Here is a 13717-nt window from a genome sequence, read left to right as displayed (position 1 = left end):
ACCGCCACCATTGTCCGCCCGCCGCCACCACTGTCCGCCCGCCGCCACCACTGTCCGCCCGCCGCCACCACTGTCCGCCCGCTGCCTCCACTGTCCGCCCGCCGCCACCACCGTCCGCCCGCCGCCACCACTGTCCGCCCGCCGCCGCCACTGTCCGCCCGCCGCCGCCACTGTCCGCCCGCCGCCGCCACTGTCCGCCCGCCGCCACTGTCCACCACCGCCGCCGCCACTGTCCACCACCGCCGCCAAAGCCGCCACGGTCCGCCCGCCGCCACTATCCGCCACAGCCGCCACTATCCGCCACCGCCGCCACTGTCCGCCCGCCGCCACTATCCGCCACCGCCGCCACTGTCCGCCCGCCGCCACTATCCGCCACCGCCGCCACTGTCCGCCCGCCGCCGCCACTGTCCGCCCGCCGCCGCCACTGTCCGCCCGCCGCCACTGTCCGCCCGCCGCCACTATCCACCACCGCCGCCACTGTCCGCCACAGCCGCCACTCTCCGCCGTACAGCCTCCCTTCTCTCCGTTAGTAAATAATTTTAATTGTTAGTAAATAATAAAAGAAATATAAATTATTAGATTTTTTTTACCCTTCAATTGGTTTTAATATTAAAATTGAAAATAATAATATAATATAAAATATAATAAAAATAATATAATATAAAATATAATTTAATTTCAAGAAATTTAACTTTACACACAAAGTTGTAAAAAGGGTTCAGATTATTGGCTCAAACCTTTCATAAGAGATTCATATTGGTATATGAATGGATTATGAATGACTCATGTTAGGAGTGTAAAGTTGCCACAACATCTCAAATTAGTGTTAGATACATATGTCTTGGTTATAAGTTTTGGAAACCTATTTAAGTCCACACACAATATCGTATCTGATACGATAAAACAAACGTTTCCAATACTTTCAAATACTTTCCAGATATGTTGTGGCAACCTAAAATTGTTTGCTGGGTACCCATCTTGTAGGCAATAGTGGACCCCATACCCATCTTGTGGGCGGTAGTGGACCCCTCTACCCACCTTGTGGGCGGTAGTGAACCCCATACCTATCTTGTGCGTGATAGTGGACCCCATACTCATCTTGTGGGTGGTAGTTGACCCCATACCAATCTTGTGGGTGGTAGTGGACCCCTGACCCATACTATGGGAGTTAGTGGACCCCATGCCCATCATGTCGGTGGTAGTGGACCCCATACCCATCTTGTGGGTGGGTACTGGACCCCATACCTATCTTGTGGGTGGACGTGGACCCCATACCCATCTTGTGGGGGGTAGTGGTCTCCATACCCATCTTGTGGGTGGTACTGGACCCCATACCTATCTTGTGGTTGGTAGTGGACCCCATACCCATCTTGTGGATGGTAGTGGACCCCATAACCATCTTGACGGTGGTAGTGGGCCCCATACCCATCTTGTGGGTGGGTAGTGGACCCCATACCTATCTTGTGGGTGGACGTGGACCCCATACCCATCTTGTGGGGGGTAGTGGTCTCCATACCCATCTTGTGGGTGGTACTGGACCCCATACCTATCTTGTGGGTGGTAGTGCACCCCATACCCATCTTGTGGGTGGTAGTGGAACCCATACCCATCTTGTGGGTGGTAGTGAACCCCATACCCATCTTGAGGATGGTTGTGGACCCATACCCATCTTGTCGGTGGTAGTGGACCCCATACTCATCCTGTGGGTGGTTGTGGACAACATACCTATCCTGTGGTTGGTAGTGGACCCCATACCCATCATGTGGATGGTAGTGGACCCCATACCCATCTTGACGGTGGTAGTGGACCCCATACACATCCTGTGGGTGGTACTGGACCCCATTCCCTATCCTGTGGTTAGTAGTGGACACTATACCCATCCTGTGGGTGGTAGTGGACCTCATACCCATCCTGTGGGTGGTGGTGGACCCCATTCCCATCTTGTGGGTGGTAGTGGACCCCATACCCATCTTGTAGGTGGTACTGGACCCCATACCCATCCTGTGGGTGGTAGTGGACCCCATACCCATCCTGTGTGTTATAGTGGACCCCATACCCATCTTGTGGATGGTAGCGGACCCCATACCCATCTTGTGGGCGGTATTGTGGACCCCATACCCATCTTGTGGGTGGTAGTGTACCTAATACCCATCTTGTGGGTGATAGTGGACCCCATGCCCATCTTGTGGATGGTAGTGGACCCCATACCCATCTTGTCGGTGGTATTCGACCTTATAGTAATCCTGTGGGTGGTACTGGACCCCCATACCCCATCCTGTTGTTGGTAGTGGACCCCATACCCATCCTGTTTGTGGTAGTGGACCCCAGACCCATCTTGTGGGTGGTAGTGGACCCCATACCCATCCTGTTGGTGGTAGTGGACCTCATACCCATCTTGTGGATGGTAGTGGACCCCATACCCATCTTGACGGTGGTAGTGGACCCCATACACATCCTGTGGGTGGTACTGGACCCTATTCCCTATCCTGTGGTTAGTAGTGGACACTATACCCATCCTGTGGGTGGTAGTGGACCCCATACGCATCCTGTGGGTGGTGGTGGACCCCATTCCCATCTTGTGGGTGGTAGTGGACCCCATACTCATCTTGTAGGTGGTACTGGACCCCATACCCATCCTGTGGGTGGTAGTGGACCCCATACCCATCCTGTGTGTTATAGTGGACCCCATACCCATCTTGTGGATGGTAGCGGACCCCATACCCATCTTGTGGGCGGTATTGTGGACCCCATACCCATCTTGTGGGTGGTAGTGTACCTAATACCCATCTTGTGGGTGATAGTGGACCCCATGCCCATCTTGTGGATGGTAGTGGACCCCATACCCATCTTGTCGGTGGTATTCGACCTTATAGTAATCCTGTGGGTGGTACTGGACCCCCATAACCCATCCTGTTGTTGGTAGTGGACCCCATACTCATCCTGTTTGTGGTAGTGGACCCCAGACCCATCTTGTGGGTGGTAGTGGACCCCATACCCATCCTGTTGGTGGTAGTGGACCTCATACCCATCTTGTGGGTGGTAGTGGACCCCATACCCATCTTGTGGGTGGTAGTGGACCCCATACCTATCTTGTGAGTGGAAGTGGACCCCATACCCATCTTGAGTGTGGTAGTGTTCCGCATACCAATCTTGTGGATGGTAGTGGACCCAATACTAATCATGTGGATGGTAGTGGACCCCATACCCATCTTGTGGGTGGTAGTGAACCCCATACTCATCCTGTGGGTGGTAGTGAACCCCATTCCCATCCTATGGTTGGTAATAGACCCAATACCCATCCTGAGTGTGGTAGTGGACCCCATACCCATCTTGTTGGTGGTAGCGGACCCCATACCTATCTTGTGACTCACAGGGGAATTTTCGTTTTTGGGAGAAATTCCCCTGGGAGTCTTTGGGGTTTCAGGTGAATTTAGGAATTCCCCTGTGGATCTTCGGGGGTTTCAGGTGAATTTGGCTAGTCACAGATTTGGAAGTAAGGAATTCTTATGAGGAGCTTAATTTCTGAGATTTTAGAGGTTTGTTAAGCGTTCTTATGAGGAAAATAAGTAGGAAAATCTTATAGAAATATTTTAGAAAATTTCGTGTTTGTGTCACAGCTTTTCCAGGTACAATCTACGGACATATTTTGCCTGTTTTCAACTTCGGAAATTCCTGTTTGTGGCACAGGGTTTTCAGGTAAATTTTAGAAATTCCTGTTTATGGCTTCAGGGTTTTTCAGGTGAATTTGGGCAGTCGCAGATTTCGAAGTAAGGAATTCTTATGAGGAGCATAATTTCTGAGATTTTTAGAGGTTTGTTAAAAGTTCTATGATGTAAATATGTAGGAAAATGTTGAAGAAATTTTTTAGAAAATATCGTGTTTTATAACAATTTACGGCTGTTTCACCTGTAAAGACAAAAATTCTTCAGGGTCTAGTTGTTGACCTAAATTATTTAGAGTCCGCTTTGTGAGCAAATTTCGTCAGAGTCCATTTTCAGATCAATTTTTCATTAGAGTCAAGTTTTATACCGAAAATTTGACAGAGTCCACTTTGTGAGCAAAATTCATCAGAGTCCAGTTTTTACCCAAAAATTATCAGAGTTCATTTATCAACAGAAATTCGTCAGAGTCCAGTTTTCTAGCAAAATTCGTCAGTCTTGTAATCTGTGAAAATTTGACAGAGTCCATTTTATACCCAAAAATAATCAGAGTCCAATTAATGACAGAAATTCATCAGAGTCCAGTTTTTACCCAAAATGAACAGAGTCCACTTTGAGAGCAAAATTCATCAGAGTCCAGTTTATACCAAAAATTCGCCAGAGTCCACATTGTGCCAAAATATTCAGAGTCCAGTTCATGATCGAAATTAATCAGAGTCCAGTTGAAGACCCAAATTTGACAGAGACCACATTTTCGCTACTAGCAGTCCAATCCCCCTGAAATTTTAAACAGTCATATTTCTGTCGTAGTAAATAAGATCAAGTCAGTTACTGAGCTCCAGCTCTCGTCCCCCACCCTACTTCCCTCTCAAGTCTTTGTTAATATCCTATCAATTCCCCTGAAATTTCTACCCTCTGTATTTCAAACACTGTAAATAAGATCAAAACAGTTATCGAGCTCCAGCTCTCGTCCCCACCTTAGTTCTCTCTCGTATCTTTGTAAATAACCCATCAATTTCCCTGAAATTTTTATCCTCTGTATTTCAGACATAGTAAATATGATGTAAACAATTATAAAACTCTAGCTCTTGTCCTCTGTCCAAGTTCACTTCTGTAAATTCATTACTATCAGTCCAAATCCCCCTGAGATTTAAACACCCAACTACATTTTCAGACATAGTAAATAAAAGCCAGTTCAGTTACCGAGTTTCAACTCTTGTTCCCCGCTTATCTCATTTTGTACAAGTTCTTTATTATCCAACTAAATCACCTGAGATTTAAGATCACCTTACTTCTAACCTAGTAAAATTAATCAGGACATTAGCCAAGCTCCATTTCCTCTGTCTTAGATCATCGAACATAAATATATCCGATCAAGTCCCTCTCCAGCCTAACTCTTTATCAGAGTAATCACCTTACCCTTTCCCTCCCTTACCTTCTCATACCCAACGTATCCAAACCTTCAATAATCATACTGTATTTGCTTATTTTCTCTATATTCAGCTGTGTTCTTCACATTTTTTCCATGTTATCTGTGTTCACTCCATGTTCTACAAATGTTCACAGCATGCTCAGTTCAAATTTTTTCACCTGGTTTTCTCAATTTTTTGTTTTCTACCATTTTTCCCCCACGTTCATTACAGTCCCTTACATGTTCTCTGTATAACTTTTATACTCAGTATTCATGTTCTCAATGTTCTTAGCTTGTTCTTCACATGTTCAGTGTTCATTATTTGTATTCCCTATGTTCCTTATCATGTCTTCATATTCTCTGTAAGTTCATATTCCCTGCATGTTCACTCTATTCATCAACTTTTTCTTACATGTTTTCTGTGTTCACCGTATGTTCACTGTGCTCATTCCCCTACTTAACCTCAATTTTTTATGTTCTTTGTTTCTTTAAACCAATTTGTTTCTTCCATTCGCTAACTAGTTCTTTGTCAAATAATATTATACTGCAATACAGTTCCCTCAACAATTTTAGTCACCCAGTTTTTATTTGCAAAACTATGTCAAAGTAATTCTCGTAGTCAACTTAATAGTTCTACCAACCCTGTTCTTAAACAAATCTACACTTTATTCAGTTCCAAATTTACAAAGACATACCTTTCTTGTAACTTCTTAACTAAAAATCTTTCGCCAATCAACTAAAACATAGTCACTTTCGTCATTTCTCAACTAAACTTATTATCCAATCAACCAAAAAATAGTCAAAGGAATCTTTCCAACACTGTTCATAACTAACTTATTCCCTAGTCATCAGAAAATAACCGTGTTCTTCATGTTTCATTGTCATTTCATAACTAAAATTATCCATCAATCAACAGAAAAAGTCATATTCATCATTGTTCCTAACTAAAATTATGTTTTTGTCAAGTAAGAAAAAATAACCAAAGACATCTTTCATCGCTGTTCTTAACTGACATTATACTTTGGGGAGCACAAAAATAGTCTCCCTCGTCATATTTTGTCTTTTTTGCTTAACTAAAAGTACTCATCAGTCAACTAAAAAATAGTTACTTCATCATGTTTCCCTGTCATTTCTTAACTGAAATATCACTTCTCTCATCTGAAAAATAGTCATGTGTAGCCTCTTTCCAACACTGCTCTTAACTAAAGTAACCTTTCACTTCGCTAAAATCGTCAAATGTAACTTTTTCAGCACTTTCGTAAAAATTATATGTCGTTATGTAAGAAAAATAGTCAAAGGTGCTCTCCGTGACACCAAAGTTACTCTTCGACAAATCAAAGACACTCTTCAATACATCAAGGACTTACTCAAAAACACCAAAGTTGCACTCAAAGACATCCTTTGAGACATCAAAGACATCCTTTAAGACATCAAAGACACCTCTCGAGGCATCAAAGACACTCTCAAACACACCAAAGGCACTCTTCGAGATATCAAAGTTATTCTTCGAAACATAAAAGTTGTCAGTAAGATATCTTCGTTCATCAAACTTATTCTCAGAGATATATAAAGTTATTCTCAGAACAATCAAAAGTTATTCTAAGACAACAAAAGGTTATTCTCAGAGCTACCCAAAGCTATTCTCAGAGTCATCAAAGCTATTCTCAGAGTGTTGACCAGACCACACACTAGAAATTGAAGGGACGACGACGTTTCGGTCCGTCCTGGACCATTCTCAAGTCGATTGACAATCGACTTGAGAATGGTCCAGGACGGACCGAAACGTCGTCGTCCCTTCAATTTCTAGTGTGTGGTCTGGTCAACATACTTCAGCCACGTTATTGTGACTCATCGCCTGCCTATTCTCAGAGTCATCAAAGTTGTTCCAAAAGACGTTAAAAATTAATCTCAGTCATCAAACTTGTTCTCAAAGTCATCAAAGTTAATCTTAGAGTTATCAAAGGTATTCTCAGAGGAACTTTCCAAAACATCTTTGTTCATCAAAGTTGATCTCAGAGTAAACAAAGGTAGTCTCTAACTCACTCTCGTTCATCAAAGTTGTTTCAAAGACATCAAAGGTAATCTCAGAGTTATCCAAAGATATTCTCATGTCCACAAAAGTTATTCTGAGCTATCAAAGTTAATCTCAGACATCTTCGTTCATAAAAGTTATTCTCAGAGACCTCTAAGGTTATTCTCTAAGACATCAAAGTTATTCTAAGAGCTATCAAAAGTTATTCTCAGTCATGATATGTTATTCTCTAAGTAACCTTCCGTTCTTCAAAGACATTCTCTAAGTCCTCAAAGTTATTCTCTAAGACAACAAAGTCATTCTCAGAGTCATCAAAAGTTATTCTCAGAGTCACCTTCGTTATTCAAAGAAGCCTTCTGAGACATCCTCGTTCAACAAAACTGTCCTCAGAGCCATCAAAAAAGTTAAATACAGTCATCAAAGTTATTCTCTAAGTATCTTTTCGTTCATCAGAGAAGCTTTCTAAGACATCTTTGTTCATCAAAGTTGTTCTCTAAGACATCAATGTTGTTCTCTAAGACATCAAAGATGTTCTCTAAATCATAAAAGTTAATCTCTAAGTCACCTTCGTTCATTAGAGAAACTTTCCAATCCATCTTCGTTGATCAAAGTTATTCTCAGAGTCATCAAAGTGATCTCTAATTCATCTTCGTTCTCCAAAAAGTTGTTCTCTAAGACACCTTCGTTCATCAAAGAAACTCTCCTTCTTCCATTATGTTATTCTTTAAGACATCTTCAGGCATAAAAGTTCTCTCCAAAATGTAACTAGTTCAGCTTTTCATACCAAAACCTGTACTTCTGTTAAAATATATTTTCTTAGTCACTTTACCCTAAAACTGTTCTCTGAACTATACTCCTTAAACCTACACAACCTATCCTCTCCACCCAATGTTACTTAGTTAATGTAACGTTCCTAAACCTAACTTTACCTATCCTAACATAACTTACCTTACCTTACCTATCTTACCTAACTTTACCTATCCTAACATAACTTACCTTACCTTACCTATCTTACCTAACCTAACCTAACTTTTCCTGCTTAACCTAACTTACCTACATTTACCTAACTTAACCCGCTTAACCTAACTTACCTAACCTATCTTACCTAACCTAACTTTCCCAACCTAACCTAACTTAGCCTAAAATATCATAACCTTACCTAACTTAGCCTAATTTACCTAACCTAACATACGTATCCTAACTTAACTTGCATAACCTAACCTAACTTACCTAACCTAACCTAACTTACCTAACCTATCCTAACTTACCTAACCTATCCTAACATAACCTAACTTAACCTGCTTAACTTACCTTACCTTACCTAACCTAACTTAACCTAACTTATCCTGCTTAACCTAACTTATCCTATCCTATCCTATCCTAACCTACCTTACCTAACCTAACTTACCTAACTTAAACTAACTTATCCTGCTTAACCTAACTTACATAACTTATCTTACCTATCCTAACCTAACCTAACTTGCTTTACCTAACTTAACCAAACTTACATAACTTATCTTACCTATCCTAACCTAACCTAACTTGCTTTACCTAACTTAATCTTACATTCCCAAACTGATGTATCCTAACTTATCTAGTCCAACCAAACATGATCTAACTTACATAATTATTCCTGCTTGTCTTTTGTGTTTCGTCAACCATTTTCTTATATTCATTTACTCCTGGTTGATACCTGGTTGATGGGGTTCTGGGAGTTCTTCTACTTCCCAAGCCCGGCCCGAGGCCAGGCTCGACTTGTGAGAGTTTGGTCCACCAGGCTGTTGCTTGGAGCGGCCCGCAGGCCCACATACCCACCACAGCCCGGTTGGTCCGGCACTCCTTGGAGGAATAAATCTAGTTTCCTCTTGAAAATGTCCACGGTTGTTCCGGCAATATTTCTTATGCTTGCTGGGAGGACGTTGAACAACCGCGGACCTCTGATGTTTATACTCATTTCAAGGGTTAATTTTCTCAAATGGACATTTTTGCATTTCAAGTGTTATTTGTTTAAGATTGGGTGTTTAACCATTTCAAAGGATTTTTGTTATATATGGGAATTTACTCGTTTCAAGGGCTAATTTCTCAAATGGTCATTTTTGCAGATCAAGGGTTATTTGTTAAAGTTCATCAAGTTGCTCATAAGTTGTATTTATTATGTTTGTTATCATTTATTCTTATTCCCCAACCCCTTAACTTAACCTCTGGTAATCTTAGTGTATTTAGTAGGTTCTATCATATGTTCTTATTCCCCAACCCTTTAATCTAACCTTTCAGATGTAGTTTATTGTGTTTTTGACGTATTTGTTGAATATATAATCCTTTTCATAACCTTTCAGATGTAGTTTTGTTTCTCCTTTGTTTGTTTTTTTACCCAAACCCACCATCCCACTTAACCTTCTCTCCTTCTTTTACTTTGTTTCTCCTACTCCTTCTAACCCCCCTTTCTATCTCTCTCTTCCTCCCCCTCTCTCTCACTCATTTGCTCAAATGCTCTCTTCTTTCTCAAATTTAAGTCTTCATGCTCCCATTCTCTCACCCTCACTCTCATTCACTTAGTTTTTCTTTTTCTCAAATTCAAGTCTTAGTGCTCCCAAGCTCTTCCTCCCCCTCTCTCTTACTCTTTTCCCCTCTTTTCATGCTCTCACTCCCTTGCTCTCTTGTTTTTTCTGAATTTCAAGTCTTAGTAGATCTGATTCTTTACTATTGTAATTTTATTATTACTAAGATAAAGAATGAACTTATATGTGAAAACACAGTAAAAGAAGGAAAGAAGGTTAAGTGGGATGGTGGGTTTGGGTAAAAATATACAAAGGAGAAACAAAACTACATCTGAAAGGTTATGAAAAGGATAATATATTCAACAAATACATCAAAAACACAATAAGCTACATCTGAAAGGTTAGGTTAAAGGGTTGGGGAATAAGAACATATGATAGAACCTACTAAATAAACTAAGATTACAAGAGGTTAGGTTAAGGGGTTGGGGAATAAGAACATATGATAGAACCTACTAAATACACTAAGATTACAAGAGGTTAGGTTAAGGGGTTGGGGAATAAGAATAAATGATAACAAACATAATAAATACAACTTATGAGCAACTTGATGAACTTTAACAAATAACCCTTGATCTGCAAAAATGACCATTTGAGAAATTAGCCCTTGAAACGAGTAAATTCCCATATATAACAAAAATCCTTTGAAATGGTTAAACACCCATTCTTTAACAAATAACACTTGAAATGCAAAAATGTCCATTTGAGAAAATTAACCCATGAAATGAGTAAATAAATATGAGACAATGATTGACGAAACACAAAAGACAAGCAGGAATAATTATGTAAGTTAGATCATGTCTGGTTGGACTAGATAAGTTAGGATACATCAGTTTGGAAATGTAAGATTAAGTTAGGTAAAGCAAGTTTGGTTAGGTTGAGATAGGTAAGATAAGTTACGTAAGTTAGGTTAAGCAGGATAAGTTAGGTTAAGTTAGGTAAGTTAGGTTAGGTAAGGTAGGTTAGGATAGGATAGGATAGGTAAGTTAAGTTAAGCAGGATAAGTTAGGTTAAGTTAGGTAAGTTAGGTTAGGTAAGGTAAGGTAAGTTAGGTTAAACAGGTTAAGTTAGGTTAAGTTAGGATAGGTTAGGAAAGTTAGGATAGGTTAGGTAAGTTAGGTTAGGTTAGTTAGGTTAGGTTGTGCAAGTTAAGTTAGGATAGGTATGTTAGGTTAGGTAAATTAGGCTAAGTTAGGTAAGGTTATGATATTTTAGGCTAAGTTAGGTTAGGTTGGGAAAGTTAGGTTAGGTAAGATAGGTTAGGTAAGTTAGGTTAAGCAGGTTAAGTAAGGTAACTGTAGGTAAGTTAGGTTAAGCAGGATAAGTTAGGTTAGGTTAGGAAAAGTTAGGATAGGTAAAGTTAGGTAAGATAGGTAAGGTAAGGTAAGTTATGTTAGGATAGGTAAAGTTAGGTTTAGGAACGTTACATTAACTAAGTAACATTGGGTGGAGAGGATAGGTTGCGTAGGTTTAAGGAGTATAGTTCAGAGAACAGTTTTAGGGTAAAGTGACTAAGAAAATATATTTTAACAGAAGTGCAGGTTTTGGTATGAAAAGCTGAACTAGTTACATTTTGGAGAGAACTTTTATGCCTGAAGATGTCTTAAAGAATAACATAATGGAAGAAGGAGAGTTTCTTTGATGAACGAAGGTGTCTTAGCGAACAACTTTTTCGAGAACGAAGATGAGATAGAGATCACTTTGATGACTCTGAGAATAACTTTGATCAACGAAGATGGATTGGAAAGTTTCTCTAATGAACGAAGGTGACTTAGAGATTAACTTTTATGATTTAGAGAACATCTTTGATGTCTTAGAGAACAACATTGATGACTTAGAGAACAACTTTGATGAACAAAGATGTCTTAGAAAGCTTCTCTGATGAACGAAAAGATACGTAGAGAATAACTTTGATGACTGTATTTAACTTTTTTGATGGCTCTGAGGACAGTTTTGTTGAACGAGGATGTCTCAGAAGGCTTCTTTGAATAACGAAGGTGACTCTGAGAATAACTTTTGATGACTCTGAGAATGACTTTGTTGTCTTAGAGAATAACTTTGAGGACTTAGAGAATGTCTTTGAAGAACGGAAGGTTACTTTGAGAATAACATATCATGACTGAGAATAACTTTTGATAGCTCTTAGAATAACTTTGATGTCTTAGAGAATAACTTTAGATGTCTCTGAGAATAACTTTTATGAACGAAGATGTCTGAGATTAACTTTGATAGCTCAGAATAACTTTTGTGGACATGAGAATATCTTTGGATAACTCTGAGATTAACTTTGATGTCTTTGAAACAACTTTGATGAACGAGAGTGAGTTAGAGATTACCTTTGTTAACTCTGAGATCAACTTTGATGAACAAAGATGTTTTGAAAAGTTCCTCTGAGAATACCTTTGATAACTCTAAGATTAACTTTGATGACTTTGAGAACAAGTTTGATGACTGAGAATAATTTTTAACGTCTTTTGGAACAACTTTGATGACTCTGAGAATAGCTTTGGGTAGCTCTGAGAATAACTTTTTGTTGTCTTAGAATAACTTTTGATTGTTCTGAGAATAACTTTAGATATCTCTGAGAATAAGTTTGATGAACGAAGATATCTTACTGAGCAACTTTTATGTTTCGAAGAATATCTTTGATATCTCGAAGAGAGCCTTTGGTGTGTTTGAGAGTGTCTTTGATGCCTCGAGAGGTGTCTTTGATGTCTTAAAGGATGCCTTTGATGTCTCAAAGGATGTCTTTGAGTGCAACTTTGGTGTTTTTGAGTAAGTCCTTGATGTATTGAAGAGTGTCTTTGATTTCTCGAAGATTAACTTTGGTGTCACGGAGAGCACCTTTGACTATTTTTCTTACATAACGACATATAATTTTTACGAAAGTGCTGAAAAAGTTACATTTGACTATTTTAGCGAAGTGAAAGGTTACTTTAGTTAAGAACAGTGTTGGAAAGAGGCTACACATGACTATTTTTCAGATGAGAGAAGTGACATTTCAGTTAAGAAATGACAGGGAAACATGATGAAGTAACTATTTTTTAGTTGACTGATGAGTACTTTTAGTTAAGCAAAAAAGACAAAATATGACGAGGGAGACTATTTTTGTGCTCCCCAAAGTATAATGTCAGTTAAGAACAGCGATGAAAGATGTCTTTGGTTATTTTTTCTTACTTGACAAAAACATAATTTTAGTTAGGAACAATGATGAATATGACTTTTTCTGTTGATTGATGGATAATTTTAGTTATGAAATGACAATGAAACATGAAGAACACGGTTATTTTCTGATGACTAGGGAATAAGTTTAGTTAAGAAATGATGAGTTATTATTTTTTAGTTGATTGACGATGGATAAAGTTAGTTATGATCAGTGTTGGAAAGATTCCTTTGACTATTTTTTGGTTGATTGGATAATAAGTTTAGTTGAGAAATGACGAAAGTGACTATGTTTTAGTTGATTGGCGAAAGATTTTTAGTTAAGAAGTTACAAGAAAGGTTTGTCTTTGTAAATTTGGAACTGAATAAAGTGTAGATTTGTTTGAGAACAGGGTTGGTAGAACTATTAAGTTGACTACGAAAATTACTTTGACATAGTTTTGCTATTAAAAACTGGGTGACTAAAATTGTTGAGGGAACTATATTGCAGTATAATATTATTTGACAAAGAACTAGTTAGCGAATGGAAGAAACAAATTGGTTTAAAGAAACAAAGAACATAAAAAATTGAGGTTAAGTAGGGGAATGAGCACAGTGAACATACGGTGAACACAGAAAACATGTAAGAAAAAGTTGATGAATAGAGTGAACATGCAGGGAATATGAACTTACAGAGAATATGAAGACATGATAAGGAACATAGGGAATACAAATAATGAACACTGAACATGTGAAGAACAAGCTAAGAACATTGAGAACATGAATACTGAGTATAAAAGTTATACAGAGAACATGTAAGGGACTGTAATGAACGTGGGGGAAAAATGGTAGAAAACAAAAAATTGAGAAAACCAGGTGAAAAAATTTGAACTGAGCATGCTGTGAACATTTGTAGAAC

The sequence above is a fragment of the Procambarus clarkii genome, chromosome 19, assembly GCF_040958095.1.
Source record: "Procambarus clarkii isolate CNS0578487 chromosome 19, FALCON_Pclarkii_2.0, whole genome shotgun sequence".
In the NCBI taxonomy this organism is placed as follows: domain Eukaryota; kingdom Metazoa; phylum Arthropoda; class Malacostraca; order Decapoda; family Cambaridae; genus Procambarus; species Procambarus clarkii.
The sequence above is the reverse complement of the archived record's forward strand: the minus strand, read 5'-3'. Positions refer to the sequence as shown.